This window comes from Alligator sinensis, unplaced genomic scaffold (genome assembly GCF_000455745.1).
Source record: "Alligator sinensis unplaced genomic scaffold, ASM45574v1 scaffold94_1, whole genome shotgun sequence".
NCBI lineage: Eukaryota > Metazoa > Chordata > Crocodylia > Alligatoridae > Alligator > Alligator sinensis.
Window position 1 is genome coordinate 1,253,192 of NW_005842073.1, and position 26,208 is coordinate 1,279,399.

The window sequence follows — 26,208 nt, forward strand, 5'->3', positions numbered from 1 at the left end:
GCTACGGTAAATGTAATTACCAAAGAGTACCCATTTCAAATTTCATTGTAACCTCAGATAGCTAATGACATTTACTTTTTTAGCTATCTGGGAGAAAATGCTCATTTTGAATTTAACACAAATAGTACCGTTTTCCATCTTCGTTAAGTATTTCATGTCATAAGACTTATCTCCACAGACCCTGGGGTTCTGTCTGTAAACATATTACAAATACTGTTACCATTTATTTTCTGGATGAAAGATAAAGTACTGTGTGTGCCCAGAGAAACATTCCTCTTTACTTTTACTGCTTGCTACATACCAGCACAAATTCAGCATGAAATCACTGCAGAGATAATTCATACTATTCTCCAACATCTTGCATTAAACCAGAGGCACCTCAGAGAATGTAACATTATCTTTGAGAATACAAACTGTGTAAATATAGACTTGCAACCCCAAGTGATGTTAGATGGTAGACTGTGTAATTTTGTTAACAGCAAAAGAGAAATCAGGTATGGAAAGTTGATTTTTCTTTTGTCCATGAAAGCCTGCACTTCAGCTAACTGCCTCCTGATTATTTTGCGAGGGGAAAGCCAATGTCTTTTTCCTCTTCTGTTGTGGTAAGGAATGTGTGTATGTGTGTTTGTGCATTTAGCTTGATGAAAAATAATGCATATGATAAAGATTGAAGCTGAACAAATTCTTTAAAATTGTGGAACTGTAGGGGCTTACAAGGCTATCTACAGTGGAGCACAGAGAACATTCTTAATATTCAAAGGGAACTAGGGTTTGGTTTAATAAGTCTCTGAAAACATTGATGTGCATCTCAGCCTTTGGTCTAGGCAAGTAGTTTTCAACAGAGGTGCTCCAGCAGAGGTAAAACTTGTTGGCTCTGGATTTAGGACCCAGATGCCTTGTTCCAGGGGGGGCTGGAATGGGTGGGGACCTCACCCTCAGACCAGCCACAACCTTTCCACTTGGTAGTAGGCAAATTTATTGATACACAGTGATAACGGAAAAGAAATAATACAAACAATCAAGCAATTCTATTTATCAACCAATCCTAGGGCTGTCATCAGAGTCAAGAAATATCTTGCCAGGATGCAGGATTTACTCTGAAGGCTCTCTCTTAGGTGTCAGATGTTAGCATGTTAGTAGTCTGGAGGTGGGATGTCAGGCTCACGTCACTCTCCCAGTGGCATGAATGAGATGGGCTGGTGGTGTGCCCTCTGTCCATGGTGGCCTTGGGATCCCCTCCTGGAGGACAGGGATGGGGACTCCTCTCAGGGACTCTCTCAGGAAGGAGGAGGAGGACCCTTTGCTGCTCCTAAGTCCTTTCTTTAGTATACTTTTCCTCTCTTGATGATTCTTCATCCATGACTGTTGCTGACTGGTCTCTCTCTCTCTCTGGTCATTGTACTGTCCACGTTTCTGTACTGTCAGCCTATTCCAAGCCCGTCACATGCACACCCTTCCCAAAACAGGAATTTTAGGCCCCTTCTGGCCTTGCGAGCTGGTACCACCCTGTCTCATGTTATGGAACAGTGTGGTACATGCCCCCAGTTTCTTAGACTATGTTTCTTTGTTTGTTAGATAGGCTGTCTGCTTCTGAAGGCTGACAAAAATGTGAGACCCAGGCATTTAGAGGTCAATTGCCCATACTAAACCATTCCAATACAGAGAGAAAGAGAGAGAGAGAGAGAGAGAGAAGCTAATTCTCAAAAAGCAAACCTTTAAATACCATTTTCAAGCCATCAAAACTCTGCTGGATGGCCCCTCCTGCATCAAGGTTCTCTAATCAGCCTAAAGCAGGCAGCAAAGCTATTTTGTTCCATTTAGCCCTTCCTGGTCCAGTGCCTCCTGGAAACAGAGGCACAGGTAGAACTGGCCTGTTACCTGAAGGAGCAGGGGGAGAGTAGGGAAGGGGCGGGTGATGGGCTACAGAACTCAAGGCAGCTTTGATTAGAGAGCTCTAATGAAGGAGGAACATACACATACCATAGTCCTTCCTAAACTGACTGTGCAGGAGGAACAGGACAGATTTATCTGGTAGCAGAAGCACTGGTGGAGAAGCACTAAGGTAAGCTGAAGCAGCACCAACAGTTGCTGCCAGAATCAGTAAAGTGGTATTGGGGTGCTATGACCCTGAAGTGACCACTGTTCTAGACATTTAGACTAGGGACAGAAATGACACACAAACTATTATAAGTGATTGGAAACTGGTTCAAATCTGTAGCAGTTCAGTGCAAATAAACCTTTTTCAAAATGGCCAAAACTAGTTTAGGATAAACCTGGATGGATGCAATATCAGACTTTACTGATTTAGGTGAAATCAGTTTATTAAACTTCTCTTCCAAATCCCCTCCAAATTCAAATTAACTCACAGTCCCCCAGCATCCCAGGATGCTTTGCAAGTGAATGTTCACTTGCTTATTGTTTCAATCTATACATCTTAGACTAACCTATGAAGATTGAATTGATTCAGCCTTAGGCTTTTTAACTGTCTGTACTTAGCCCTAGAAGTTTTGACAAGAAATTTAATTAGATTAGTTTTTCTACCTGGCAATTCTAATATTTTTTGACCATTTTGAAATCTAATATTAGTATACTAAAACTAAGAACTAATATTTCTTACTTGCATATCTTCTTTGGATTAAAAGTGGGCTGAAGCCTTTGGATCTGAACTCCTGATGTCAAAGGGGAAGTTTGGTCCCTGTGGGCGCATCCACACACGCAAGCACGTGTGCTTGCAGCAGCTTAAATAGAAATGGTGCAAATTTGGGGCAGGGCATTTTGCCTCAGTGCACGTGCCCAGACATGCACTTTGGTGTGGGGCAAATTGTGCCACATGGGGCAAAATAACCCTGCCTGGATCCTCCTGGATCTGCAGCTAGGGTGAGCTGGAGCCTGGGCCCAGCACCTGTGCTATCTCCAGCAGTATAAAAAGCTGCCCTGTCCTGGCCCCATCAGTACAAAAAGCTGCCCTGTCAAGTAGGTCAAGCCTACTCACTCTCAGGAGCTTCTGGGGCTTAGTCAGTTGGTACCTGGGGACGCTACTCCTTGTGCCACCTGGCCTGCTGAAGCAGTCATGAGAGTTCCCTGCACCCTCTACCCACTGCAGCAGTCTGGCAGTGGGGTGGGGGCTGCTGCCTGGCTGTGATCTGCTGCACACCTGCCAGAACCAGATGAGGACTGTGCAGCCAGTAGAGGCACCTGTCCCTCTGGGCCAGCTGCCAGTGGGCTGTGAGTGCAGAGTTGTCCTTTGTGCAGCACTACTGCCATGTGTGTCCCCTGCCCAGCCATCTGGGCAGCTATTGCCTGGAAGGTGTTCTGGGTGTGGTGGCCTGCTTTGAACTGTCGAAGCATGTCCTCCTGTCCCCATTTGGCCAGGAGGTCAGCCACAGCCACTGGGTCCAAGGTGCTAGCTCTGAGCAGGCAGGGTCCTGCCCCTGGCCTCCCTAGGAGGAATTCTGGTATTGCCTATTGGAAAACTGAAAAATCCCTGATAAAAAAATCCCAGTCACTCTGTAAAATACCCCAAAGTCCATGTTCCTCCACAATTAAAAAAAAAACCACTATAAAGACAGAGAGGGAGACAGAGAGACAGCGATCAGTTGGGCAATGTTTTATTGATATTTCATAGTTTCATAGTAGCTAGGGTCAGGAGGGACCTGAACAAATCATCTAGCCTGACGCCCTGCCACAGGCAGGAATGAATGCTGGGTTCACAAGACCCCAGACAGGTGATCATCCAAACTCCACTTGAATTTGCCCAATATAGGGGCGAGGACCACCTCCCTGGGAAGTTGGTTCCAGATTTTAGCCACCCTAACTGTAAAATATTGCCTTCTGATCTCTAACCTAAACCTATTCTCCATCAGTTTATTACCATTGTTCCTCATAATCCCAGGTGGTGCTGGGGAGAATAGGGCTCTTCCTATTTGTTGATGATCTCCCCTGATGAGCTTGTAGGTAGCCACCAGGTCCCCCCTCAGCCTCCTCTTGCTGAGGCTGAACAGGTTCAGGTCCCTCAGTCTCTCCTCATAGGGCCTGTCTTGCTGCCCTCTCATCAAGTGGGTGGCCCTCCTCTGAACCCTCTCCAGGCTGGCCACATCCCTTTTGAAGTGCGGCGCCCATAATGACTCCAAGATCCCTTTCCTCCTCTGTGCTTTCAAGAGGGGAACTCCCCAGCCTGTATGTATGCTGTGGATTCCTTCTCCCAAGGTGCAGCACCCTGCATTTGTCTACATTGAACCCCATCCTATTCTCATCTGCCCACTTTTGCAGTCTGTCTAAATCTAGTTGTAGCCTCTCTCTCCCTTCAAGTGTGTCCACCTTGCCCCACACCTTAGTGTCATCAGCAAACTTGGACAGTGTGCTTTCCACCCCCTCGTCCAAGTCACTGATGAAGATGTTAAACAGTGCAGGCCCAAGGACCGAGCCCTGGGGTACCCCACTGCTCACATCTCGCCAGGTTGAGTAAAACCCATCCACCACTACTCTCTGGGTGTGCCCCATCAGCCAATTTTTAACTCATCCAACTGTGTAGGCATCAATGCCACAGTCGCTTAATTTATTGATGAGGATGGGGTGAGAGACAGTGTCAAAGGCCTTCTAAAAGTCTGGAAAGACTATGTCCACGGCAACACCATCATCCAAGGATTTAGTTACTTGGTCATAAAAGGGAATCAGGTTGGTCAGGCAGGACCTGCCTTTGATGAACCCATGCTGATTGCCCCTGAGCATGCATCTCCCCTGCAGGCCCCCCTTGATGATTCTCTCCAATATCTTCCTGAGCACCGAGGTGAGGCTTACAGGCCTATAATTACTTGAGTCCTCCTTCCTCCCTTTCTTGAAAATTGGGACCACATTAGCCGGTTTCCAATCCTCTAGCACCTGGCCAGATGACCACAAATGCTCATACAGCCGGGCCAAGGGCTCCGCGATGACCCATGCCAGCTCCCTCAACACCCTTGGGTGGAGGGCATCTGGACTTTGCAGATTTAAAAATATCTAGCCCTTCCAGAAGATCCCTAACTACATCTGCACTGACTGAGGCCTGACTGAGCTATCAGAAAACAGAGGCAAGGAAACTGTTAAAAATATCAGCTTTCTTGTCTGGCATAGCCACAACATTACCAAGATTATCTATAGTGTTAAAGCGATTTGGAAGCCGACCAGTGTCTCTATCATAATAATAAAGTGAACTCTAAATACATGTTTCATGAATACATGAATATATATTTTGCTGCCCCCCTCAGGGGCTACAGCACCCCAACAGGGGCTACGGCCCCCCTCAGGGGCCATGGCCACCACACAGGGGCTACAGCCTCACACAGGGGTGACAGCTGACCCTCGGGTTACAGCCCCCTCACAGGGGTAACAGCCCCCCCCCAACAGGGACCAAATGGTCCCCGCAGGGGCTACCTCCCCTGCAGGGCCCACATGCCCCACCCCAGCCCCCTGACTGCTGCTCCACCTGGCCCCATCCTCTGCTGGCTGCTGCAGTCCCCCCGATGGCTGTCCCCCAAGCCCCACCCCCGCCCCCATGGCTGCCTCATCAACTCCAGGCACTGTCACTTTCAAAAAGAAAAAGGAAAAAAACAAAAAAAAGCCTCTATTTACCCTAGAAGCAGGGACTGTGGGGGTCCGGGCCTCCTGGCAGAGCCCCCCCGAGCAGCAAAGGACAGCGGGGACAGTAGGGCCCAGACTGGCACTGCTGGGGCTGTCCCCCTGCCCTGCGCTATGCAGACAGGGCCCCAGTGACACAGATAGTACCTGGAACTGCCAGTCAGTGCTGGTTTTAAAAAAAAAATTAAAATGGGGATGATGTGGTCAGGGATCGGGGGCCTCGTGGGGCTGGGGCTTGGCAGGGCAGAGATCAGGAAGGTCTGGGCAGGAGGCAGTGGGTTGGGCCGGGCAGGGAAGGCATAAGCGGGGCTTGCGGGGAGGAGGGGGTGGGGCTGGGCAGGAAAGGGATTGGGGGCAGGCCTACCCCCATAGTCTCCTGCTCCCTCCTTTAGCCTCCCCAACCCCTTACTTGGCAACACTGGAGCCCTGCTGCTGGCATGGTGCCCCCCCCCCCCCGGCCAGCGACACACTGCCTGCCTTGCAGGGGGAGGCAATGTGCTTCAGCACCAGGGCAAGGGCCAACCACAGAGACACTGTGGCAGCCAGAGCATCTCTGTGGAGGACCCATTCTCTGGTTGCCTCAGGGCATGGTCCCATGCCCTACCCCACTTTTTTTAACTCCGTTGGATATCCAGGGGTCTAAGTTTGCCCTCGTGCTGCAAACTTACAGTGGGGGGGAACCTTTTCCTTTTCCTGCATGTGCCTCTTGCAGCATCTCAAAGGGGTTTGAGATGCTGCAAGAAGCACGTCTGGGCTCTTCTGGATGTGCCCTCTAAGGCTAAAGTTATTTTGCTATGCAATGTATGTGGTGGTGTTTTCAAAGTAGCTCACTTCTTACATTTAGTAGCCTCAGTGATGCCCTTACATATTAATGGAGACCAAACGGCTTTCTTTTCAAGCCTTGTTGAATTCTTGAAATAGGTACTAATTCATTGCTTTTAAATGTTTTTAATGCTAATTGTTTCAAGCTAAATACAGATACATGGGAAGAAAGATAAGCCAGCTTTCTCTTACTTGGTCATCTTTTACATTTAATCCCACGGTTACTCAGCTTGTATTTATTCTACAGTAATAAATTTGGACACAAATAAACACCCAGGTAAAATTCTAAGTCCAATATAAAGGTATAATGCAAAGAGGTCAATATTAGGGTTCCTTTTGGGACAAAACATTTGATTTATAAAACTTGCATAAAAAATATTTTGCCATATTAATGACATACAGATCTTATATGTAACCTATTTTAATTCTGAAGGTGTTTTGAAGAGTGTAAGTGCTTTAGATTTCTTCTGCACTACTGATAAAACTTGACTTTGGTTTTCTAGGTGAAGTCAGGTTGCCATACTTTGTGAATGCTTATGGACAATAAGTGAAGAGAAAAGAGTTATTCAAATGTTACTGACCTTTCCTGGCAGCTTCCTGTATGATGAAAATCAGTCACACTAGCAGCTTCACTAGCCTTTTGTTTTCAGCCAAAATTGATATTTGGACAGCAGTAACAAGGACAGATGCATGCAAAGAGCACACAGAGAGCAGAAACTATATTCATGAGAAAATTTAGGACAAGAATAATCCCCTCCCTCCTTTGAAGATACTGAAACTCCAGTGTTGTTTTTCCTTCATCCTTCCCTGCCTATCTCTACTCTGGTAACCTGGAGAGGACTACCCAGAATAAGTCAGCAGTTATGTGTGGAGTGAGGTAGGCCCCAGCCTAAGTCCTGGGTCTGCCCTTATCTTATCGGCATGTTGCCCTGTACAATTTGATCTCTGAGCATTTCTTTTCTATCTTCTGATTACTGGTAATTGTTGCCTGCAATCTCCTTGAATGTCCCTGTCCTTCATGGTTCCTCATGCATCCAGCCCTCCACTTTTATCTCCATTTTTCCTTGTCGCCTCTCTTTCTGCTTTCTTTTCCATATCTCTGGTTCTCTCTTTCCTCCTCATTACCACTACTTAGCAGGCTCTACATGTCACCAGGAAGGAGAGGACAAGGCATAGGTAGTGGAAGGCCAGGGCTAATGGGGCTCAGCCCCCACAAATGCAAGCAACCTGGGCATGGGCTCCAGGCAGCTGCAGTTGGGGGGGAGGGGGAGGGGCATGCATAGACAGAGACAAGCAGCCAGAGCCCACAGGCGGCTGGGAACTCAGCCCAGCCTAGCCCAACCGTGTATGGAGCAGCACCCAGCAAGTAAATCTGTGTGTGCCTGCCTGGCTTTGAACATCCGGTCACGTGTAGCTCTATTCCGGCTGTTTGATGATGTTCGTCTTATCGTCCCTGGTGGTCCGCCAAGTAGGTGTTCACCTCCGGTGTGGTCTTCCCCAGTCCTTCCTGCCACGACTTTGAATCTTACTTCAGTGGGGGGTGTTGAACCACTCGGGATCGCTTGACGGTGGGACATGTGTCTGGTGGTCTTCTGCGAGGCTCCGCCTCCCCTCTACCTCACCCTTACACCCAGCCTTGGCGGGTCACTGTTGTCCTCCTGGCCAGCCTCCCAGCCGCTGCTCCTATCTTACTTTTGTGGGAGGGGCGAGCCGCTCTGCCTAAAGTGGAAACAGGTGGCAGTAGTGTGCCCGGGCCTTGAGGCCGCCGCCTTTTCCTAAAAGGGCCTTCAGTCCTTTCTTATAGGCTAACAATCCCCTGTGGCCTATGCGCCATACTGGCTCCTTAAGCTACAACCCTCAACCCCTCTGAACGTGGGAAACACAAAATACAACACAAAAGGAACTACAGATACCCTTTAGGGGAACCCAGCTGTCCCCTTTGTCTGCCCCCTTTGCCGAGTTACTAAAGACTTTCTCTCACCCTTAGGGGTCTATGTTCAGCCCTATACATGGCCGGGGTATCCTGCAGATTCCACCCCGCTCCTTAGCACTCATTGCCCAGCCTTCGGCGGCGTCGGCCCAGCTGCGGTCCTCTGACGGGCGCCTGTCCCCTTGTCCCCCACCAGGTACACCTCTTCCATTCTCCCGGTGCCCTCCATGGTCCCACCTGGTCTGGTGCCATGTCCTGCACTGGCCTCTTCCGTTCCTCTGCTGAGGCCTCTGGGGTCAGGGTCTTCCTGTGCTCCACTGACCTTTTGCCCGGGTTTCCCGTACTGAGGAGCCGCCTTCGGCTCCCGGCTCCTATCATCTCCGCTGACAGCCTCTGGTCTGCCGCGCATGCCTGCACATTCTCCCCTGCTGGGGAACGCAGCTCCTAGCTCCCTCTGCTCCCACCAGAGCTTTGAGGAGGCACCTCCTGCCAGTCTTCCTGCCGGCATCACTCTGCTGCTCCCTTCCTTCTTGCCGGTGGCCTGTTTTATTTCCATCGGCCAGCAATCGTTTTTGACGTCACCGGCCAGCCGCAACTGTATAAAGGCACAGCTGACAAGCCGTGCAGGTTCCTCCCTTGGCTTCAGCTTCACCGCTGGTCCCACTGCGGGTACGTATCTCTTTTCATCTTTTCTTTCTCTTTCTGTCCCCTCTGAAGGTTTCTTACCCCGGGGCTCCCCCCTGGTATTTTGGGGTCCTCCCTTCTGTTTCTCCCTGTGACACGTGGATGGGAAGGGGCTTGGGAGGGGCAGATTGAGGCCCTGTGGGGGGGGTGAATGGGGCCCTGGGATGAGTCATGGGATGCTTTCTGCCCGTACGGCTTGTCCAGAGGCATGGGGGAGGGGCTCTCGCTGCTGCCTGCACCCCTGGGGCTGGCATAGGAAATATGTGCTCCTGATTCATTTTGCATGCAGGGTGGAGGCAGGCTGTCACTATGGGCTGTGCTCCACACCCCACTGCCAGTGCCGTATGCCTTCCACCACCATGCATCTCCCACTGCCACATGCCTCCCACCACCGGGCAGGCAGCGCAGCCAGCATACAGGAGGCACGCAGCATTGTGTCACTTCCGGGGCACTGGCAGTGGGCTGCACACCCCAGCCCACAGCGGCAACCTGCCTCTGTCCTGCGCACAGATCAGGGGGGCATGTGCCCCTGTGCCTTCCCTGGGGGTGCACACAGTGGAGGGAGCCCCATCTGGGAACCATCTGGGCTCCAAGTGTCCTGACCCCACCCCGGGGCCCCATTCACCCCAGCCCCTGCACCTGTCTCTGTCCCACTCCCTCCCTCATCGTGGGGGGCCTCAATCTGCCCCTACATGCCCCTTCCCCACGGCAGACTTACTTGATAGGGGTGGGATGCATGTACATGCTTGTGCATGTGTACACTCAGCCCCCCATCTTATTTTCTTCTTCTGCCTATGGGCCAGGGACTAAAGTACTTCCTTCCTTTTCTTCATCCCTTGATCTGATTTATTCACCCCTTCTTTTTTTCTGTTCTTCTTCCCCCCAAAATAAATAAACAAACAGGGAATAAATGATAAAATAAAGGAAGAGGACTAACAAGGCATCATTATTGCTCTTTTAATTTGTAATCCTCCTACCTTTGCTGGGCATTTTTTTGTAATTTTGTCTTTTATGGACTCTCATCTTATTTGGAGCTGTGAAAGGTAATGTAATAATCTGTGACAGATCTTGTTAAGTATAATGTTGGTTGTTAGTTTGCAGACTTCACAAATCAGATTTTGTTGTCTGGTTGATTAGGATTCAGAACAGATCAGGAAGTTAAAATCATGTTACAGGGTACAAAGTGGCTTTCTGCTATCTTTGATGTGCCTGTCTCTCTGAACTGGTCTGTGGTGAACCTAACCGCATCATAGAGTAGAGCAGTATTAGGGCAGCTTTAAACTACACTAGTTGTACACAGTTTTGGGACTTCTGGCAGCCAAGGGCAACTCAGCTTTCACTTTTAGACCAGCAAAGCATACTCAAGGTCATGGACTGAAATGAAGCCATCTAAGGAGAATTTTCAGGGGGGGGCATTTAAGCTTTTAAGATTTTCAAAAGCAGTGAAAAGTAGCTGGAGTGGAGTGGAAGATCTGGCCTTAAGGAAAAGTATCACCTTTCAGCTTTCAGACAACTAATTTTGTTTAACCAGATATAAATTTCTGAAGGTGATAGGCTGTGGTAAACCCTTACTGGGAAGGCTCTTTCTGATTTTTAAGGCAAGTTAAAAACTGTTCTATTAAATATAGTAAGAAGCTAGATTACATTTCCATTAACATAATGGAGTGAAACAAAAATAATTGTTTTATCTAGTATTTGTCTTAGACTATATTCATTTCTTTCTCAGATTAGGGAAGGACAGGCATTTTGAGCATGAAAGCTTATCTAACAACTCTTCTAACTATTCAGTTAGCCCAATAAAAGGTATCTCCAAACAAACTCTTACAGATTCCCTGGAATGTCCTGACTGCAACACCACTCCACCCCTTATGCAAGTATGTCATTTTTGTGTTGTAGAAATGACAAATGAGTGCCAGTGATGAGGAAACCTTGTTGCAGAATTATTAGAGAGGAAGTTAATAAGCAAGTAAAAATTTAGTAAATGCCAGTGTAAAATTAAGGTATATTTTTAGAAGGATGACAGCAGTTTCTATGACTGTTAACCTTTTGCTGTTGAAAATTCATTTGAATTGCAAAATATAGAAAGGGCAAATGAGCTGGCATAAGATATCTAGGAAAACCAAGTGTTACTCATTGCAACAGTGATGTAGAATGATCAAACAAATGCTACATCTTGATTTTTCTGAACTAGTATTTGCATATCTTTGACTTTGTTGAGAGGATGCATTTCTGCTAGTCAGGTTGAGAGGCATCCATTATCCTTGGATTAGACTCCAGTTAAAGTACTTCCATATTCATTTCAAATCTAATATGAGCATGCGTTAGAAGGGAAAAGATAGTGTCTAGTTTCCCTTATTTCAGTTGTGTATATAGATGTTCATTTAAAATCTTTCTTTTATTATTACTGTTACAACCTAAGTACAGCTCAAGCATCACATACCTGATTGATTTGCTTTATTATAAATTGTCCCAGTAAGTATGAAATGTATATTAATGTTTTCTTTTTGTGAAGGGTAAAATTATCCATGGCAAATGATGTCATGGTGATCCAGAGAACACCCGGCAACAATGCATATGTCTTAATACCAGGTTGCCAGATGTCAAACTTCGAAAAGCCAGCATTAGTGGGAGATAAGGTAGCTCTGCCACCCTGCTCATTTAGGTCCTGACTTTCTGAGATGGATTATACACCATGCTAATTAGTGAAACTACCGTATCAGCAACAAGTAGAGTTTTCAGTATTTCCAGTAGGCAGTGAACAGATAATAGGTTGCAGGAACACTAACTATAGTCTGTCCTAAGTCAAAAGAATGAACATTTAGGCTAAGTACAGCCAGTCAGAAAGCCCGAGGCAGAATTAATTCAATCTTTGTAGGTCTCTAAGATGTGTACATTGAATCAATAATGAACAGAACACATGTTTTTACTTCTGAGTTGGGAAAGGCAAGTGGAAGCATGAACTGGCCCAGGCCAAAAGGCTGGGGGTGCTAGAGCCTGCCTTCTAGCCTTTAGGCTATTGCCAGGCTATACCTGATTGGCTTGACTGGCCTGTACCCCCAACACCCTGCTGTCCCCCTGCAGGGGGGGAACAGTCCCCATCCCTAGCTGGCCCTGAGCTAAGCATTTGCTCATGTGGAAGGAGCCCCAGGGCTCTCGGGGCTGGGTCCTTTGGCCAGCCTGGGATACCCCCGAACCCTGGTCTGCCCAGCTGTGGGGGGAGAGAGGATAATTTCCATCCCCCACCCCTGTGATACCAGTGCTCATGTAAACATGTTCTCTGTGTAACTAGAATAAGGCTATGGTGTTCCCTGCATTTACTGATTAGAGCTGGACTTGTAAAACAGCATGTAAATTTGATCTGGGTTTGTGAACACATTTTCATTTTTTTTAAAAGATTCACAGAAGATAAAACTTGCTTTTCCAGGTGAGCAATATATGCATTTAAGGACCAGTCCTGTTCCCACTGAAGTCATTGGCAAAGAGCTCTTTGAAATCAATAGGCATAGGCTCAAGCCTTGTTAAAGCATGTTTCTGGCACTTTTAGAACCTAAATAAATCAATATAAAGTTGAATAAATCAATATATAATGCACTAAATTTTTAACTATTCATAGTTGTATATAATTACTCATATGCTATATCAAGTAGCTTCAGTGTTTGGTGACAAAATTCAATTATTTTGGTGTCAGAAAAGTCAATAGTGAAAGTTCAGAAGAATTACTGACTTTAGATGCCAACTGCAAATTCTCAGAAAATAGCTACATGCCAGTGTATTGTGGTGATATCAGACGCTGGGGCTATTGTGTAATTCTTGAACCAAATACCTCTTTTATCAGAGTGAGTAAAAAGAGAATATAGTTACAATGAGTATAATCCATTCTAGTATTAAAATCCTGGAATGTGAGCCTGGCAGCCCCCAATCTCCCCTGAGTTCCTACTGGCTACAGCAGGGGTCAGCAATCCCCGGCACGCATGCTGATCATGGCATGCAAGGCCATTTTCACGGCACCCATTGGGGCCGGGGAGGCAGCAGCTGTTTGTAGCCTCCGGGCTGCAGCTGGCCCCAGCTCTGGGTAGCTGCTGATAGCCGTGGAGCCTGGGCTGCTCCCAGCAGGGCTTGCAGCAGCCCAGGTGCCCTGGCCTTGGCTCCAGCTGCCTCCCAGCCCCAGACCTGGCCCCAGGCTCCAGGGAGGCAGCACATACTGGCAATACTCCCCGCTGTGCTGCCAGTGTGGCAGGGTACAGTGGGGGTCACAGAAAACTGCTCCGAGCTCCCCACTGCCCTGACACACTTCTCCTGCAGGTATGGGCAGTCACGAGAGGCACAACCCCTCACTGCTGCCCATGCTGCTCCTGTGCACACAGGGGAAGTGTGGCAGGGCAGCGGGGAGCTTTCTGTGCCCCGCCATGCTGGGTTCCAATGCTACTCTGCAGAAGTGGTGAGGATAGCACAGTGGCGAGGGGAGCATTGCCCGTATGTACTGCCTCCCCAGAGCCCAGGGTCAGGTCAGGGGCTGGGAGGCAGCTGGGGCTGGGGCCGGGGCCCAGGCTAGGGTGCTGTGGATTTGGGTGGGGGGCAGGGGCAGCAGGGCTGGGAGGCAGGGGCTTTGGGTGGGGGGCAAGGGGCATGAGGAGGGCTGGGGGGCAGGAGCTTTGGGTGGGAGGCAAGGAGCACAAGCAGGGCATCCTGCCATGTACCCCCTGCCCTCACTTTGTTTTTCTGGCATGCCGGCACTCCGGCACCTTCCAAGGCAGGCATTGTGGGGGTTTTCAGCACTCCGGCCAAAAAAAGTTGCCTACCCCTGGGCTACAGTATCAGCAGTCTGTGCCCTCAGTGCACTGGGGTTTTCAACAGCAGTCACAATTAAAAATAAGTTTCTTCTTTTATGTGACTAAAATTATGAATGTGAGGGACAAGAAATGCTGCTGTTTAGAAGACAGAGAAACAATGCAAGTAAAATTACATCGTTTCGTCCACCCATCATAGCTATACTAATGCATTTCTATCCTGAATGGCAATACCTCCTATTATAGCCTCCTTAGTCTCTTAATCTTTTGCATGCAGACACCAAGGTATTTACTAATGACAAATTAATTATGGAATTAAATTTTAGCATATGCATACATTTGGATTATTTTGACTTGAATGCAGGTCCCCAGTACGGAAGGCATAAAGCATCATCTCATTATGCCATCCAAGTCTTCTGGAAGTTAAACTTTGCATGTGGTGGGCAAAAGACCTAAGGAGTAGTACCTCTTTCTAGCATCCCTGTTTGTTTTACAAGTAAGGAAGGGCAGTTTTGCAAAGGCACAGGGACCAAATGTCATGGAATTTCAGTGGAAGTCAGTTGCCTAACAACTTTGAACTCCTTTTGAAAATCCTTTTGAATTACATTCTTGTTTTCTGAACTAGCAGTTTGGTTAAGGAAAACAGGGGGTTACTCCATTCAGAGACCTTTGTTGCCATTATGGGGCAGCTGGAGGAAATAACTCAGAACATGAAGTACTCTCACTGCTCTGAATAAATACACTGCCATGCAAACAGCTAGCACGGATCTGCATCTCCACTAGTGGATTACGTGTCTACTGTCTCCCCACTGCAGGGCTAACCCTTTGAAATGAAGCCCATGTTAGAGATCATAAATATTTTGAGTAGAATATACAATATGTATCAATATATAGCTTTACTGTTTCTTTTAATTAATATAAAAATTTACCATCCCTTGGGGTACAATGTATTGACCTCAGTTTCACTTCAGTCAATGTTAACTTGCCAAATAAATTAATCATTCATATGTTTTCCTAAATGGAGTATTTATTTCATGTTCAAATGTTGAGATACATAGTTTAGTGAAAAATTTACAGCTCAAGCTACCCTTTTTCCTCTCCGCCACATGCCTCTTTCTGCAATTTTTTTTCCCCAAAAAGATTTAAAAAAAATGTAAAGTGTGTTCAGTCACTTTAGCCACTTTATGCTTTGCACTTCCAAACTCTGTTACATCTATCTGTCTAAAGTCACTTTTAATCTTTTTATCTTTGAAAACATTAGAGGAGGATAGATATATTTTAGGATAGAGTTCAGAAATAAAAACATTTTACTAAATTGTGTGCATCTATATCTGTCCTTTCATACCTGTAATTATATGGGCTCCATCACCATAGTAACTGAGCATTTCCTACATAATTAAAATTTGGCTTAAGGATCCTAGCTGTTTTTTTTTCTTCCCTGCATATAGTTTGACTGTAGCTTGTACAGTATAAGAATTGTGTATGTATATGTGAAATTACCATGGGAAAGCTAAATTGAAGAAATCTGCATGGTAGCTCTTTTCTTCTGTAGAACTTTTGTTCTGTCATCTAGGTCCAACAAATTTGAAACCTCTTGCTCTCTCTCTCAATTCACGTTTTTTTCTGAGAGGTTCAAGGGCTAGTGCTTTCCATTTATTTTCCAGCAGCAAAGTAGGAAAATCCCTTCTGTTGCCTCTGCATAATTGATTTTGGACCTCTAAAATAACCCCAGATTCTACGTAGTGGCCTCTGGAATCTTTCACAAAGGCCCATGAATCTCCCATCCAGATTCAGCCTCATGAGATCCAGTTGTTCAGCAAAACCTGAACCACGGGTACAGGTGCAACTTGTGCAAAATATTTTTCCCAGTTCTTATAATGACACAGTGACCTCTTTTTTGATTCCACCTCTTATTTCATCAGCTTTTTGCTTGGTTTTCACTTAGCCTCAGGTTGCATGTGTGTGTGGGCATGTTCATGAACAGTCAGAGAAGCTAATTTGTGCTACCAGTTAAAAAGGGAAGGTATTTTGGTGTCTACCATGTCGCACGTTATACTTAGGATATGTTAACTGCACTTTAAATATGAGTGTCTGTGTTTCAAGTGGAACTCTTCTGCCAGGCACTGGTCGGCAGCAAGAAGTGCTGGGTTCACATATCAGAGTACCCCATAAATTATACCAGTGGCTTGAGCCCCCACCCAGAAATCTTAGAACACTAAATTTGCTGGGGCATCCCATATAAACAAAAATTCCTCCTCACAAGCAGTACAAACACAAAAAAACCCAAATTTATTACAGAAAAATAAAAACAAACAAACAAAAAGAAAACACTATTAACTACAAAGGTAAAACCCTCTTGCCCAGACAGTCTGGGACTTGGGGCTCCCCAAAGGGTAATTCTGGGAGCCTTCACTCTATTACTTGCCCTTCAGCAATGGGCTGGAAAGGGAAGGCCGCACCAGAGAGTCCTATAAGCTGTTCTGTGGGTTCACTGTGCTTGACAGCACAGGTCCTTCTGCATTACAAAGGGCTCCATTGGTCCTGTAGAACTGGTAGAGCACTGACCTCCACTTCCACATGGTGGCTTTGAGGTTTTAACTGGTTTCGTCAGCATACAACACCCCAGAATTCCTTGTCCCAATCCCAGCTCTGCTGGGCAGAAAACAGCAAAAGAGCTCAGAGGAAAGGTCAGGCCTATCTTGGCTTAGGCCTGAACTAGGCAGCAAAAGCCAGCCAGGCCTATACTGCACTGAGGCCTGGATAAACAACAAGTGGTGTCAGGTCTCACCCTGGCTCAAACCATGCCAGGCTCTACCCTGGCCGAAATCTGCCAGCCAAACACATGTCTGGGGTTCAATTACACAGCTAGGCTGATATGCAAAAGCTGTGAAACAGCACAAAGGGTCCAGGCCTCTTGCTGCAGCCTGGGCATCCAGTCTCAGCTACACCACTATGCTGAGACATTACAATTACAAGATAGAGGGGGCAAGGCCCATGTGGCCAGTAACTGCCAGGACCCCATTCTTAGGCAGTTTGCTCCAGGGATTAATACCCCCATGGTATTATCCCACTCCAGAAAAAAAAGGGAAAGAAAAAAGAAAGGCTCTTGGGAGAAATGTAGCATTTCTTTTTCTGTGTTTTTTCTCCTCTGAATCTGTTGGGAGAGGCTCATCTCTCCAGTGAAGGGGGGAGGTGGGGGCAGGAGATCCCCCATGGGGAGCAGTTTTTCTGCCTCCCAATTCAGATGTGCAGCTCTTAGCAGCCCCAGGAGAAAGAGAAATACCTTAGCTGAGTTGTTCTTATATACCCAGTGTGACATCACCTAAGCCTTGACCAATTAGAGAGGGCCATGCTCCAGCCTTTCTCTTACTCAGTCTGCCTGGAGAATCTTCTGCTTCCTCTGGCCAATGAGGCCAGAGGATCTTACATATTTTGCCCAGATACAGGCCCCAGCTTTCCATATGTAGAGCACATAGCCAAAACAACAGGGGCCATCTTGCGCGCATGCACACACACACACACTACCCAATAGCCAAAAGCACACACTTTACCATACAAACCCAAGTGTGTGTGGATGTTACACAAGCAGTAAACATGAGCTAAGTACAATTGTGTCTTAGCAAAGCTATGAATTATCATAGGAGTAGAATCATAGAATCATAGATTGGGTTGGAAGGGACCTCAGGATGTCATCTAGTTCAAGCCCCCCCCCCAAAGTGGGACCATCCCCAACTAGATCATTCTAGACAGAACTTTGTCAAGCTGGGCTTTAAAAACATCCAAGGATGGAGATTCCACCACCTCTCTAGGTAACTTGTTTCAGTGCTTTACCACCCTCCTAGTAGGGGAAGTTTTTCCTACGTAAACCTCTGTATCTCCAGAACATATTAAGTAACATGTCCTCAGCTATTATTGTGGTGCTGAAAGACAGAATATGTGCTCAAGACTCTTGTGCAGCACTGGGGCTGGGATCAAATATCTGTTGATTGTTGATCATTGATCCCAGTCCCTGGACCACACCAGAGCCAGCTCAAGAGTGCTGGCGGTACAGGTCAGGATGGCCCTACAGATGCAGCAGCAGGAGCTGCACCCTCTCCTGGGCTTGGCTCTCCATGCCTCCTTCCTCCTGCCACAAGCTTCAGTCACCCCCAGGCTGGACAGTGTTGGGCATGTGGCAGGGAGGGCATGGGCTTCAGATATGGGGGCTGCACGCTTTCATGGGTGGACATGCAAGCTGCAGTATCTGGATGGGGTCATTGTCTGGAAGGGGTGGGGCATGGCCAGCTTCAGGCCCATGCAGAGCAGGCTGAGATTGTAGAAAGCATTACTGAGCAACTGCTTAGACCACATGCTAACTACAGCACAGTTGTTTACTATGATCTCGATAAACCACATGCTAAGTGTCCCATGTGTCAAGACCCTAAGTAAGCTAGTAATTAAATTAAAAAAGGTTTCCTCTGCCAGGGATTTGTGCTTCATGTTGAGGGGATCATTAACAGGATCATATTTTCAGAGCCGGTAAATTACTTCATCTACATATTTGTGCTCACACCAAGTAGTGGGAATAGATATCAGTTGATTGTCTTGCAGTTAATCTTAGTATTAAGCCTGAAATATTTGTTTAGTCAGATAAGATATTTCCAGACATCAAGCACTTCAGGTAATATACATTAAAAACTACCTGGTTCCACCCTGTTCCACTTAAAATGCCCTTATGTGGAATATTTTTTAGATAGCTGAACAAGAAAAATATTTGAGACCTAAAATATTTGAGAATTTTTTCATACTTTACTCCATATTTTTTCTTGACTTCTGCTCTTTTCCTTATGGTGAAGAGTGAGTTGTATTCAGCTGTCAAATTGAAGCAAACTGTTGCCCAGTTTCTCAGAGGAGTCAGCTCATTGAACTTTGTTTTCAACTGTTTTAAGATACAAATCTTAAGTAACTAATATCTTGGGTCTTTAAATTCAATAACTCCCTTCGGTGCTAAAGGAGAATCTACAGATCTGTCTGTACTGTCCCCCCAAGGCTCTTACATGTGGCATTTAGAATATGGTCCTGCTGACCTGTTCCTGCATTGTGTCTGCCAAACCCAGAAACGAGGCAGTGCAGCTGCCCGGAGGGTGCTATTGAGCTTTGCAGCAGAAGTAGGGGCTGCCCTCAATTTGGCTTCCCTGCCTCATTGCCAGAGTTCGTTTCTCTGGAGAGCAAGTTGGCAGAGTCATGCCCTTTGCCAGAGCACTAGGGAGTACTCTGGAAGCAACCTGGACATACCCTCCATTTATCTGAGAGGAAGCCTCTTTTAAAACTTTTGTTGGTATAAAATGACATTACTGCTTGTTGATTAATACAAGGGCACAGTGACTGAATTATCCCCCTGCTTACACCACTTCTCAAGCCATTTTGTTGAAGAAAAAAATATACAATGGCCCAAAGCAGCTTCTATTGAAGTGCAGATTGCTCTTTAAGCAGGGCCACCTGGCCCCAGAGCTGCACTAGCTGAAACACCAAGCTGTGCTGTGCTACATATGTAAGCCCAAACCCAAGCCCTTCATTCAGGCTTTGGATGCTTATGGCCTCACATAAGTAGCAGCACAGCCTAGCCCCTGCCTTGCCTTAAGTCCTACTTCAGTAGTAGACCCTAGTACCTCACCACTGCCTATCCTGTTGTGTGCCTGGACTCCACAGCTGCTGACTTGGACTATGAATTTGGATATTAGTTTGGATTAGAAATGAAGACTCTACCTGGTTTTCACCCCTATGGCACAGCCTCAACCAGAGATCTCGACTGCTTGCAAACACAGGTACTTGGCTAACTCCACATGGCTGCTTAAACCCCCATCCTTATATTTTCTTCTCTTTGAATTTGGAGCAGGAACCATATTCAGTCTTTTGTGGTTTCAAAATGAAAATGAATCAATGAGATGGGCCTAATTAAACAAACTAGAACTGTTATCCCAGAAATCAAACTTGCAATTTTCAGCACTATTGAACCTTTTAATTCTGTATGCTTAAATATGTTCATAAAAAAGGGGGAAGAAAAGTCTTCACAAATGATAAGGTATAGCTGCTGGCATGGATTATAACGTTCATTAAACTTTGACTCAGGGCATGAAACATTAAATATATAGATCTCATTAGCTCAACCTGTATAACTTACAGCCATGATAAGTACTAGCTCAATCTTGTTTAAAAAAAAAACCCTTCTAAATGGAGTACATCAAAATTACTAAATATCTCTAGCAGTGCAATAAGTGAAGAGAGCTGTTTCCAAACCAGGGTTTGGTATCAGTTCTGTAGATCCATGTCAAATTTGGGGAAAGACCTTGAAAAATCTCCCACCTTTCATGTAGGCATATGCATTTTGGATCCAATCTGTTGCTAAACTGCTGTTAGAGATGATGATTTATGATCAAGGTAAGACTATACCATGACAATATTGTTTTAGTTAGCATAATTGCAAGATGTCTAAGCTGATTTCAAGCTACAAAAAGTATTGTTTCTTTTTCACAGTATCTATCCAATTTAATCTGTCTCAATTAAAGAAGTCTTGAATATAACATCTAAATCCATTATTGTTCTTAACAGTCAATTACTCTTCCTATCATGTCTCTCCTCTGACATAGTTTGTTGCTTTTTAAGCCACTGTGGTTGTGCTAGATACCATTCAATACCGTGTAAAATAAGTATATTTTCTTTTTTCAATAGTAGCTCATATCTATGCATCAAACTCTTATCAATCAATATTTTCATTTGTGACAATATAATACCTCTATTTGATTTTTTTTCCTTGCTCTTCATGCTCTGATCTTCATTCTAAAATACACCAGTGACTCCTAAAAATATTATTTTGTTTATTTAAGTTTCTGTATTAGATTAAAGTACAAGGAGGTGGGAGGGAAGGCAGCTGCTATGGCTCTAACTGGTTGCAGGCTGTGGTGAGGCCAGAGAAGAGTAAGTGCAAGCAGGGGGAGGGGAGGTTAAGGCTGCAGGGAGGGGCAGAAGGAGGAGCAGGGAGATGTTGGGAATGGGGACAGGCTGTGGGGCACAGGTGGCAAGACAGACAAGCAGCAGGAAGGCAGGTGCCAGAGGTGTAGGCTTTGGGTAAAAAAGGTATTTTTGTTGCTATTTTTGTGATCTGTGCGAAGCTGGGCTCAGCCAGGGAAAACAGCAGCAATGGGCATTGCCTAGTTTCTCCACTGTTCCCTGACCACCTGGGAGCAGGTGGGTGAAGGGGGTGGGGGGGTGAAAGGAATCTGACTGTTGTTGACATTGCTGTCTCTTGGTGAATGTAGCTAACCTGGCTGCAGCATCTCAGAAGTGGCTTTGGTGTACTGCCCCATAGGTCATCTGGGGGCAGTGGTGAGGGATGGAATGGGAGTAGAGGGACCATGCCACTGGGCAGAATGTTTCCTTTTTTCCAGGTATACAGGACCTCACCTGGCCTTCAGGAGGTCTCAAAGATGATAGTCAATGAAAAGAGTTGTTTCTTCATTGAAATTGAGAATTGGCTTCAACCAATTCCCTGAGTACACTAGGGTGCATCTTGTCTGGCCCTACTGACATGAAAACATCCAGCTTCTCTAAGTAATACCTAACCTGTTATTCCACTACTCTAGACTGTTTATCTTCTCCCCTATCCTTGCTGCCAACTGTGCTCATCAACTGATGGCTGACCTTATTCATGAAGACTGAAGTAAAAAAGGCATTAAGTTTTAGCCTTCTTTACATTATCTATGATTAGATTGCCCTCTGCATTCAATAAAGGTCCTACACTTTCCTTGTTCCCCTCTTACTTCTGTCATACTTATAGAAAGCCTTTTGTTGCTTTTTATGTCTCTTGCTGGCTGCATTTCAGTTCATGCCTTAGCCTTTCTACTTTCCCTCTGTATATCTATATATGTTGCTGACAGATATGACACCCTCCCCTCCCCCCGTGCTTTACCAGAAGAAGCAGCACGTTAGTTGGACCCAGCTCTGCAGTGTCTATATTGATTGGGCGCTTTTATCTAATAGCTGATTCAATCAGCTATTAGATCAAAGCACTAAAGATGTCCTGGTGAGGTGCCTGATCTATTCAGACTTTTTAAATGTCTGTAAGGAGCCATGATTCTCTAATACGCATCACTAATAACATGGCCAAATTTCCATTTCTAGAGAAATCCTTTTTTGAGTTTCAACTTATTGAAAAGTTCTCTGTTTAGCTAGGCCTGTATTTTGCTACACTTCCTATTCTTTCTTTACACTGCTATATAGCCTACTCTTGCTCCCATAATATGGTCTCTTTAAGGTACAGATCTCTCTTGGACTCCCCTCAGGCTCTTTACCCAGGGGATCCTGCCTGGCAGTTACCTTCCATCCTCACATTCTCAACTAATTCTTCTTTATTTATGAGAACCAAATAGAGAAGAGCCTCCTCCCTAGTTGGCTTTTCCACCATCTATACCAAAACACAGAAATGAAGAGGTCTACACAAATCTAATAAAATTTACAAGGTTTATGTTTACTTCTCTGTTTTTCATTTGGACACATTATTAATGCCCCTAAAATTGAGATCACTGCTCAGATTCGAAACTTCAAAGGATAATCTAGAAAAATTAACCAGACTTTATTTATTTTCAAGGGGAAACTAACATTTATAGTAACTGTCCATTTCTGAATCAGGTAACACCATGAGTGAGTGATGGAATTACTAGTTAGGATTTTGGCAACAAATGGAATGATAATCAGATGCTATGAATAAGCCAGGGACAAGTGTGGAGAAAAAAATTGCTCCCCCCCCCCCCCTTTTTTAAAAAGGATTGTAAAATGTTTTATCTGTTGCATAATGCTATATGGAAGAGGCCTGTAGAACTTAATAGGGATGACATCATTAAGGTTATATAGAAGCTAATTTTTAAAACTGATAGAGTAAATAAAACATTGTGTCCTTTCCATAGTTTGAGAAATTCTATCCTGTAGTCAAATCTGCCTGATGGCTAAAAAAGTTTTGAGAAGGCTGTTTTATTATAGGTGACTTTCATGTGATCATATTTTCAAACTGATTTCTGTTTTCAGATATGCAATAGGGCTACATTGCAGTACACCATTTAAGGTGTATTGGCCCAACCATAGTTCCAAGAGGTAATGTGGTTCATGGAGGTACATTTCATAGGACAGGATCTCAGTTATGTAAATTGTCATAGTTCTTATGATTTGGTAAACTGTGATTTATAGTAGCCGAATGCCTGGTGTTTAGTCTCCTGGGCTTTCTTGAATACTGCTATTGCACCTCCTTTAACAAGGCCATATGAGCTCTCTGCTTTGGCTGGCTAACTTCCCTTCACCTCTCTGTCCCCACTTTCTACAGGTTGGTATCTCTAAGTGACCAAGCCATGCAAAGTCATGGTGCTTAGTATGAGCTGGGGTCTCAGCTGGAGGACCAATTCAATGAAGCCTTCATACTGATCTTGAATGCTAGAATTTATGCTTTTGATATATTTAGTAATATGCCTTTCACTAGTTTAAGGGTCTCTTGACTAAAGGAATTTAGACTACTCATATCAAAACATATTAGTAACATATGTTATAGACACACAAAGTACATATTCTAGCCTATATGTAAGTATATTGATAACATTTAGGTTAGGTAAATTTTAATTCTGATACTCATGCTAAGACCTAATTTCCAAGAATTCTCTTGTGACTAGTTAAAAAGCACCAATGAAGCAAATGAGCTTTTGAGCTTACCTGGTGTAAAACATGTAACTGTATTGGATAACGTGGAAAAAATTAGTTGTAGGCCAGTAACAACACATTGAACGATCAAGCCCACTCTGGGTGAAATCTTGTCCGTAGTTAAAGCTGTTGATGGGGCTGGAAAGGATATAAAGGAAGTTAGAATTGGTTCAGGTTATTTATTTATTTATTTATTTGGTCTGTAATGAAGTGAGGTGAGCCTTACGTGGAGTAGTGTGTCCAGTTTGGGGCCCTACAGTTCAAGAAAGAAATGAACAGGTTGGAAAGAGTTTGTTGCAGAGCAACAAAAAGGATTACCGTATTTTCGCGCATATACACCACCCACGTTTATAAGCTGCACCCACGTATAACCCGCGGAAAATTGTACTTTTGTAAATAAGTCTGTGTATTCCCCGCGGCGGCGTATACACGGGGAGGCGGCGCAGCCCGGCCCGCCCCGGCAGCGGCGGCACAGCCCGGCCTGCCCAGGTCCAGTGTGGAGGCTACACAGCTCAGCCCACCCTGGCCTCAGCGCCCGCAGCAGCGGTGGCACAGCCCGGCCTGGCCGGGCCCAGCAGGGAGGCGACGCAGCCCGGCCTGCCCTGGCCCCAGCCTTCGCTGCGGTGGTGGTGCAGCCCGCCCTGCCCGGGCCCAGCGGGGCCCCGGCCCCCGTGGCAGCAACAGTGGTGACACAGCCCGGCCTGCCTGGGCCCAGTGGGGAGACAGCGCAGCCTGCCCCGGCCCCAGCCCCCATGGGGGAAAAAAAGTCGGCCAATAGCCCGCACGCCCGTATAGCCCTCACCCATCCATTTTTTTTTTTTTTTTTTTTGTAAAATCGCGTATACCCCATAGGATATATGTGTGAAAATAGGGTAGTGGCCTGGGAGCCAAGACTTGTGAGGAAAGGCTGAAAGAACTAGAGATATTTAGTTTGGAGAAGAGAAGACTGTGGTGAGGATTTAATAACAGTCTTCAAATACCTGAAGGCTGATTAGACAGAGGATAGAGATGAGCTTTTCTCTGTGATCATGGGGTACAAGATCAGGAGAAATGGTCTCAAGCTGCAGCAGGGGAAATTTAGGTTGGAAATTAGGAGAAACTTTCTGACTATGAGAGTGGTTGAGCATTGGAACAGGCTACCTAGAGAAACTATGTAATCTCCATGCTTGGATATCAAGGATGATCCTGTTTTGAGTAGGGGGTAAAACTAGATGATCTTGTGAGATCCCTTCCCACCCTACTTTCCTATGATCCTATGAAGCACAATAAGTGCAGACTTATTTCTTTGTAAAGATGTACCATAATATAACCAAATGAATGATGCAATTTCTAATTTATTTGTGTTGTTGACTTACATTTTGCTTACAAAATAAAACAGTATTTTTATTTAACTACTTCCTTTTTATGCAAAACAGAGTAATATAATAATATAACCAAGCCCAAGTAATAAAACCAAGCACTATGTGGGGGGGTGGGGGTGGTATTTGAATTATTTGGATCGTAACTGACAAATCACATCCCAGTCTCCGTTTGTAAAAACATGATTCTTCTGCCGGCTCATCAGCAATATAAATTGCCTAGATATTAGCTTTCTAATTTTACAAAACTGAATAAAATACAAGACACAAATATCCTAAAGGTAAAAAATGTAGTTATATTTTTATAATATTTTTCCATTTTAATAATCGAAGTTTTGATAACATATGTAGATTTCTTTTAAATTGGTATCCTCCTCTCATTATATAGTGTCTGATTCACCTCTGCTTTACGTGGTTATTTCCTCCAGTGCAAAATTTGTATAAAATACTCATTTGCTTGATTTTTATCATGTTGTATGGTGTATATATGAATAAATAAGGTTCAGGGCAGTGGAAAATTAGAACTTTGGTATAACTTGTCATACTTGGAGTTGGGCCTATGTTAGTGTTTCTTTTCAAATAACTGGACACGTGTAGGCACAAGTGTGTGGGATTTCAGCTCCACCGCAAAAGAATTCTCCAGGGTGGTAAGTAAGATCTGCTTCTATGTACTGAAACAAATAAATAATATATATTGAGAGTTAGAAACTTCAGTGTAGGCTGTACAGTTGCTGAAACTCCAGTGTTATGAAAGGATATGTAGCCTCTGATTCAATTATTAGCATTTTTTTCTGTAGTATGACTCTCTTGACTAGCATCGAGTTACCACTGATAAACGGATGCTGATGCTAGGTTAGGCATGTGAAAGACCTGGTAAATTTTACAATGGGTAGAATTTTTTTATGAAAAAGAAAAGTTATGGGATTAAATCCATATTTAGTGCAAGTAGGCACAGGAATTAAGCTTGTTTGTACCAGGGTTGAATTTAGGCTGTGGTAGATGATTCAAAGAAACAACTTGAAATAGTTATAAGAATAACTTTCAAAGAAAAAAGTTCTTCAGAATGTTAAGGTGAATTAGACCTGTTTTAGACCCCCAAAACAAATATTTAAGTACTGAAAAGCAACAACATTATAAGTTGAGACAGAGGAAGGATAAGTCTGCTGCTAACTTCATGTATGTTCCTGGGCATATCACTTTCATCTTCTTTGCTTCAATTCTTCACCTGTAAAATGGGGATGCTAATATTCCTTTTCTCTTGCTTTTGGTAATGAACTGTTACCACATCTCACATGCC

The 26,208-nt window shown here is 45.1% G+C and overlaps 1 protein-coding gene across 1 annotated transcript in view; it reads left to right on the forward strand.

The window, feature by feature from the left end:
* Window positions 1–568: 568 nt before the first annotated feature.
* Window positions 569–26,208, forward strand: part of GRID1 (glutamate ionotropic receptor delta type subunit 1) — an 852,065-nt gene continuing 826,425 nt past the window's right edge. The window contains exon 1 of the mRNA XM_014519976.2: window positions 569–602. The gene's annotated coding sequence lies outside the window, so the exon portion shown is untranslated. The remainder of the gene's footprint in view (window positions 603–26,208) is intronic.